At 38.0% G+C, this 7,785-nt stretch overlaps 1 long non-coding RNA gene across 1 annotated transcript; it reads right to left on the reverse strand.

Annotated features, from left to right (window-relative positions):
- Positions 1-867: 867 nt before the first annotated feature.
- On the reverse strand, positions 868-1,387 carry LOC112449933. Its single transcript, XR_003038486.1, has 2 exons — positions 1,003-1,387; positions 868-916 (listed from the first exon to the last, which is right to left on the reverse strand). It is a non-coding gene; the product is annotated as an uncharacterized LOC112449933 (long non-coding RNA).
- Between the last annotated feature and the right edge of the window lie 6,398 nt (positions 1,388-7,785).

Raw genomic sequence — 7,785 nt, forward strand, 5'->3', positions numbered from 1 at the left:
GGGCCACCTGTGGAAGGTTTACTGGAGAATGTTATAGCAGTAATAACCGTTTTCTACAGAAGCATTCTTGTGTCAGTTAATCTAAATCAGTGCTGTGGAATAACTGAGAGATTTTATATAATATATAAAGTCACAGTTAGACTTCATAACTGTGTATACACCAGCACCAAACATTATAGTGTACATTAGCTGGCATTTAATACAGTATAGTAATATTCAATTCACAAAATAATTCATTTCTCTTTTTAAAACTGTAAACATATTTCCTGTTTGTTGATGCTCTGAATAAAAATATAATTGGTTGCTTAAAATGTTTACACAGTAAGGTATCTGTTAAATGTGTCCAAAAATGTGGAAAAGCAACTCAAGTTTTGTTAGCTGTTTGAGAAATTTTGTTCTCGCCCACTATGTTTGCTCACATCCTGTGCATCTCCTGGGGGCTAAGCCCCCCTTGTCCTTAAAACCTAGTGACACCCCTGTGTGACAGTCTACAAGTGATATTTTGCACAATGCCCACTAACAGAACCTAAAGTTAAAATTGTTACATATGCAAAAGGTGATGTACCAGACATTGGATGTCCACCAGTCACAGCAGGAGTAGCAAATCAAAACAAATAAGCCCCAGCATTATTTTGTATTGTTAAGTCTGGGTCACCACTGCTAGGCCTGCACCTAATTAAAGAATTGTAGATTAATACCATTGATGGAAAAGAAACCTTAATCACGTTAAAAGGTGATGATGCAAAAAAAAAAAAAAAAAAAAAAATACTCCCACTGACACAAATAACATCTAGGGTGGGACACGATCTCTGGTGTTAGCCAAACCTGAGTACCCCAAGAGGCAGACAAAACATGGGAGACAAGTTGTAAAGTAAAATAATTTATTCTTGGTCGGGAAGGGGTAAGGGAGCAGGATCTGAAAGAGGAGGGCAGAAGGATTAGTCCTATGAGCAACAGGAGGTTCAGAGATTGATTTAAATGCGAATGAACAAGGAGGCTTACAACAGGTGCTAGGAGGTGAGCTTGGAGGTGCGGTCCCAGGTGAGTATTTACAAGGTGCAGGTAAGTAGTTAGTCGGTGGTGACGTGTAGAAGTCCCAGATCCTGTTGGTGAATATTTACTCAATGCTTGAGGTGGTTGATGGTGGGCAGGCGTGATCCAGTGTGGAGCCAGCAGGTCAGTTCCCGTGTGGGGTAAGCTCAAAGCAGCCAGTCTTTCTACAGGTGAGCCAGGTCAGGTAAGTAGTTGCAGGTCCTTCAAGTAAGTCGTTCTCAGGTGGCGAGGTAGGGAGCAGATACAGGATTTCTGGTAAGTATAAAGTACAACAAACGCAGGTAAGTAACTTTCTAAAGATTACCAAACAGGTCTTCATAGGCTGATACTGTTATCTAAGGCACTCAATGCTTCAGTGAAGAACTGCTCTCTGCAACTGCCTTAAGAACCCTGGGGCTGGCTAATGACAACCTGCTGCAGCTGTGGGTAATTAGGAGGCTGGCCCATGAGAAGATGTGAGGGAGCAGAAAACAGGTCACAGTGGCAGATTGCCACAGGGTGAATAATGTTGATTCTACTTCAGCCTACCATCTTGGATGTGTTTAAAGGATTCATCCACAAGGTTCAAGTAAACAACACAGTGCAACCTGTATGAAAAAAAACTGAGCTCCACTAATACAGCTGAAGATCCTGAACATGACTTGATCTCTGAGATAGCAGAAAGCTTTCCTCTACTGACTGCACTGTCATTTGCTGATTTAAAAGCTGAACATGAAGACTGTCTTGAACTTACAAAACCGCAACAGATCATCCACTCAAAAAGTGAAGTGAAGAGCCCCTTCCTGAGGAAGTCAAACCTTACTTCATGTGCACCATAAACTGGTTAGAGACACAAATGATATTCAGAGCAAAGTTCCTGAAGTCTCTGCAAGAAAAGCTTGTGGACAAATCTCATGGAAGATTCCAGGGCTTGTTTCACACTAATCATTGCCTCTGAAAACTTTACTGGTGGCCACATATGGGTGATTTGATACTCAGTCTTATCATCATGCATCTGCCAGATGTGACAAAACTGCAGGTGTTTCAGAAGGTCCATTTCAACACATTGCTGTCAGCATTGTGGGTCCATTTGAAAATGGATGAATGGATGGATGTTCTAAATTCTAGAGTGGAAGTAGCTGAGAGTCATTCATAACAAGTACTCTAAGTGTTGCTTATTATGGAACACCTTTCCTTAAAATTTACTGTTGGAGTCAATACTGTCTGTTAGCAAAATATCTCTTGAATCACTGGACAGATTCCAATGAAACCTTTAGAAACTAACCACTGGATGTACATCACCAGCTGATAAAACTTTACAGTCAATCAATGTCATGATGGCCACCACAGGTAAAAGATATTAGCAAACACAAAAATGGCTTTAACTCAGTTCATTTTAAACATATTGACCTGAAATTAGTTGTAGTTGTAGCTGTAATGTGTCATCTCACATTATTGTGTGAGCTTCTGGTAATTATTTTATCAAAGGTCAAACCAATCCTAACAAGATCTGACCTTGAGAAATTAATCCACGCTTTTATTACAGCTCGTCTTGATTATTGTAATGCACTGTATGTAGGCATTAGCCAGACCTCTCTAGCCCGTCTGCAGCTTGTTCAGAACTCTGCTGCTCGTTTGTTAACTCGGGCCCAATAAATCATTATTCTGTCAGATTGTTTCCAGTTTGGCGTGTATGCTCTCTTTTCAGATAGCTCACTTTTGCTGTAATTTATTTCAGGGTCTTTAGAACAAAGTGTGGGCTCTCAGAGAGTGTCTCTTGTGTTTTATGAGCACCATGAATCTTCTCATCCTTTGTTGTGTTGCTTCCACCTCCTCTCTGTCACAAATCAATCCTGTCTTCAACATCATGCTACTTTCACTGCATTTCTTCCGAGGCAAAGAAATAACTTCATCACTAAGCTAAATCAAGATGGAACGTCAATGGTGAGTCACATCTGACTAACAAGTAGTTCATTATCATCTGCCATTGAAGGTGAAAGGACAATAATGTTGTGCCTATGCTAGTATGTGTCTGTTAGCAAAAAATCTCATAACTGACTGGATGGATTTTAATAAAACTCTCAGAAAGTATTCATTGGATGTACATCTACAACCAATTAACTTTTGGAGTCAACCCCATTTAAGACAGCTGCCACAGCTGATCAGCCTTAACAAATACTAAAATGGCTATAACTCCGCCAATTTTACATATATGGAGGTAAAATTTGGTTGGTAGTAGCTGAGATTTACCCTCAATACATAGTCTGAGTGCTAACTGATTGCGTTAACTGCATCCACCCAGTCTTTTAATAAAATATTTAATGACCAGATGGTGAATTTAATAAAACTCCTAGAAATTAATCATTAGGTGTACATCTACAACTGATTAACTTTTGGAGTCAGCCAAAGATAAAGATGGCTGCCACAGTGTACCGAACTAAGAAAACATGAAAAACGATTTAAATCAGTTAGTTTTACAGATATCAAGCTTATGTATATTTGGTGTGACAGTAGTTGAGCATTGTCCCCAATACATATTTTATGCACTACACACTGTGCAACATTTTTGCCATTAACTTTTGGTATCAACCTCAAATATTTGTTAGAAAAACATCTCATTAACCACTGGACAGATTTTAATACAACTCTGAAAAAGTAATTACCTGATGTATGTCTACAACTCATTACTTTTGAAATAATCCAACTCAAGATGGCCACTAAAGCTAATCTTCTTCTTTTAGATGTTCCCTTTTCAGGGGTCACCACAGTGAGTCATCCTCCTCTATCTAACTCTGTCTTCTGTGTCCTCTGTCCTCACTCCAACTACCTCCAAGTCCTTTCTAACTGTATCCTTTTATATCTCCTCTTTGTCTTTTTCCTGGCAGCTGCATCTCTAACATTCTTCTACCAACTTAGCCAAAAAAAATGAATATAACCCAGTACATTTCATATATATTGAGCTACAGTTTGGTGTGGTGGTAGCTGAGGGTTATCCCCAACACATATTCCAAAAGCTAACACATATTGCAAGATCTCTCATAAGATCATACTTAACGTCATTTACAAGGTTTGTCCAAAGCCATTATAACTCCATTCTTATCATTACAAGATGATTTTAGTTTAAAACTTTAATAGGAGGCAGCATGTTATATTCATTCCTTTAATTTATATTTAGATTTACTGAGATTTGTTTGTCAGAACTGGTGTTCTGTGCGAAACACCAATTCGTTTATATGTTTGCCAATAAAATGACAAAGAAATTAATCTTGAATCAGTTTGTCAGCTGTGTGTGGATAATAAACTGTGCTGCTAAAAGTGGGTTAATCAAAAGTTGTTTATTTGCTCTAATCAGAACTCTGACCCACTTTGATTGGAGAAACTGCACTCACATTTAAATAATTGCTGATTGAGGCTCATCACTCACTTGGGTTTATAATTTCATTAGATGTTCCACTGCTGCAGTGCCAAATAGGTGAAATAAAAACAAACTAAAAAGAAGGAAACTCCAAACTATAAAACTCAAACTGAACTTGAATTACAAGCCAATGTAAGAAAGCGGGTTTTCAGGTGGGATTGAAAAGATTGTATAGACTCGGCAGTATGAATGTCCAGAGTCTGGGGGACCAATGCCCTCTGAGTTTTAATTTAGCCCTGGACTGCACTTATAAAAGTCAAGAAGTTCAGCTAAATAATTGGGTGCCAAATATTTAAAACTTTAAAAGTGAGTAAGAGAATTTTAAAATCAATATTGATTACTGACCAGTGTAAATCTGCTAAAACTGGGGTGATGTAGTCATGCCTTTTGGTACCTGTTAAAAAGACGTACAGCAGCATTCTGCACTAACTCCAGACAATGGAGAAACAATTATTCAAGGCCAAAACATAGAGAACTGCAGTGGTCCAACTTAGTGGTGATAAAGGTATGGACAGGCTTTTTGAGGTCTTTTGGAGGAATGTAAGATTTTGCTTTGGCAATTTGATGTAACTAACAAAAACTGGTTTTGACAACTGTAGGTACTTGCATCTCAAATTTATAAGAACTGTCTAAAACACTCCAAGATTCCTGACAGTGCAGCAACAATGAAAAGCAAGAAGGCCAGTGATATCAGGTCATTCATTAAGAGCAGTATAATTTTTAAATACAGTAATTTCAGTCCATCATTCTCAGGTGGAAAAAAGTGGAATGCTCCCTTCAGATCAAGGGTGAGTTCAAGTATCTGGGAGTCTAGTTCATAAGTGATGGTAGGATGGAGTGGGAAATGTATCAATGGATCAGAGCCATGTCTGCAGTAATGCTCCCGTCTATTGTGGTGAAGAAAGAGTTGAGCTGAAAGGCAAAGCTCACAATTTACTGGTCCATCTACATTCCAACCCTCACCTATGGTCATGAGTTATGGGTCATGACTGAAATAACAAGATCCCGGGTAAAGTGGCTAAAATGAGCTTCCTATAAATCTTCTCTGGCCTGGGAATATTTTTAAATCCCTCAGGAGGAGCTGGAGCTTGTTGCTGTGGAGAGGGATATCTCTGTTTCCCTTCAAACTTGTTGCCTCCACAGCTCGACCACATGTAAGCAGAAGAAGATGGACAGATGTTTTTTAATGCCAGTCCCAGTGACAGTATGTCCACCTGTGCATGTTATTTCCAGAAGGCAGTTCCATTAAGCAGCCCAGTCATTTCTGCAGAGTGCTGCTCTTCGTCCTTTGCTGTCTGATTAACTTTCTGGACCAGCACAAACAGGCACTGAATGGATTTTCATCCTGTCTTCACTTCCTCCTCATGCATAGGGTTAACATCTTCATTATTATTACAGTACTCAGCTCTATCAGCAGCTGAGACAACATCTGCAAAGGTGCTGCAGCAGACAGTTCAAGCTAAATGGCAACATGATGAGAGAGCAGTGTCTGCAGGGCTTGGGCAAATGTTCCAGTTCTAACTTCTGATGGACTCTGCCAGAAACCAGAATAGGAATTCAGCCATGCCAACTCCTGACCCCTGTAAGCCATGAATGTTCATGAGCAGACCAATGAGTTCATCTTGACCTTTACCCCCTCTGGCTCTGGAGTTAATACATTCTAACATGTTAAATACATATGGAAAACTGTGATCGAGTGAAGATTCAACTCAATCCGATGTCTTCCTTACATAACCTTTCCTAATTTAGAAAAATAAATCATAAAAATCTTGTAAAAAGAAGTACAATTACTTTACCAGAACAAACAAATAAAATCATTAAATGTGGATTATTGAACATAAAATGTCTCTCTTTTAAGTCTCTCTTAGTTAATGATTTGATATCTGATCATCATATTGATTTATTTTGTCTAACAGAAACCTGGCTACAACAGGAGGATTTTGTAGGTATATATCAATCCACTCCTGCCAATTATCTTTTCAAGTTCCTATAACAACAGGTCAAGGTGGATGTGTAGATTCTATTTTTCAGTCAGGATTATTAATTAATGCTAAACAAGTTATTAGTTATAATTATTTTGAGTCTTTAACCCTCAGTCTTTTTCATTCAAAATGGAAATCAGAAAAAAAAAACACTTTTACTTCTTGTTACATATCATCCACCAGGCCCTTTTTCTCATTTTTTGTCTGAATTCTCTGAGATTTTGTCTGATTTATTACAGATTACAGATAGTGATAATCGTGGGACATTCCAAAATTCATGTAGATGTTGAAAGTGAAACATAGCTTTTAATAATTTAATAGAGTCAATTGGTTTGACCCAAAATACCCACAAATCTACTCATTGTCTTCATCATACTCTTGTTCTGGTTCTCACATATGGCATAGAAACTAAAGATTTGATAATACATCCTCAACATCCTATTCTGTCTGACTAATTATTAAGAACCTTTGAGTTTAAATTGACTGACTACACAGCTACTGAAAGTACATTTCATTGCAGTGAATGTTTATCAGAGAATGCTGTAACCAAAATTAAAGAATCTCTTCCATTATTATTCTCCTCCATCTCGCAGAGTAATGCAACAGAGAGCTACAACTTAGATGATCTTGTTGATAATTTTACAACTTCAACTTACAACTTCAGTGCAAACATCACTTGTGTGACCATCCGGACAGAAATAATCTGTTTGAAGAGTTTCAGTCAGGGTTTAGAGCTCATCATAGCACAGAAACAGTACTGGTGAAAGTTACTAATGATATCCTCATGGCCTCAGACAGTGGACTTGTGTCCATACTTGTCCTGTTAGATCTCAGAGCAGCATTTGATCCAACTGATCACAATATTCTATTACAGAGGCTTGAATGTGATATTGGGATTACAGGAACAGCTCTAAAATGGTTAAATCATATTTATTTGATAGACTCCAGTTTATTAATGTTAACAATGAATCTTCTTCATACACTAAAGTTTATCATGGAGTTCCTCAGGGTTCAGTGCTTGGACCAAAACTCTTTACTTTATACATGTTTCCATTAGGTAAAGGTATTAGACAGCAGGGGATACATTTTCATTGTTATGCTGATGATACTCAGTTATATTTATCCTTGAAACTTGATTAACCTCCAGGACCCTGCGTCCATATATGTGGACATCATTTTTCTCATAGACTGCGTTATAAAAGATAAAAAAATAAATCTTTGTTTTTACACTCATCAAGTTCCAATCAGCCCAAATAACTAAGCAAAGTTAAAAATGCATACCATGCTAGAGTTCGGGTCTTAGGAGGTTAATGCAATCAGTTACTTAGATTACAAACATGGTTTGCTTTTAAACAC

This window comes from Kryptolebias marmoratus, linkage group LG9 (genome assembly GCF_001649575.2).
Source record: "Kryptolebias marmoratus isolate JLee-2015 linkage group LG9, ASM164957v2, whole genome shotgun sequence".
NCBI classification, from domain to species: Eukaryota; Metazoa; Chordata; class Actinopteri; order Cyprinodontiformes; family Rivulidae; genus Kryptolebias; species Kryptolebias marmoratus.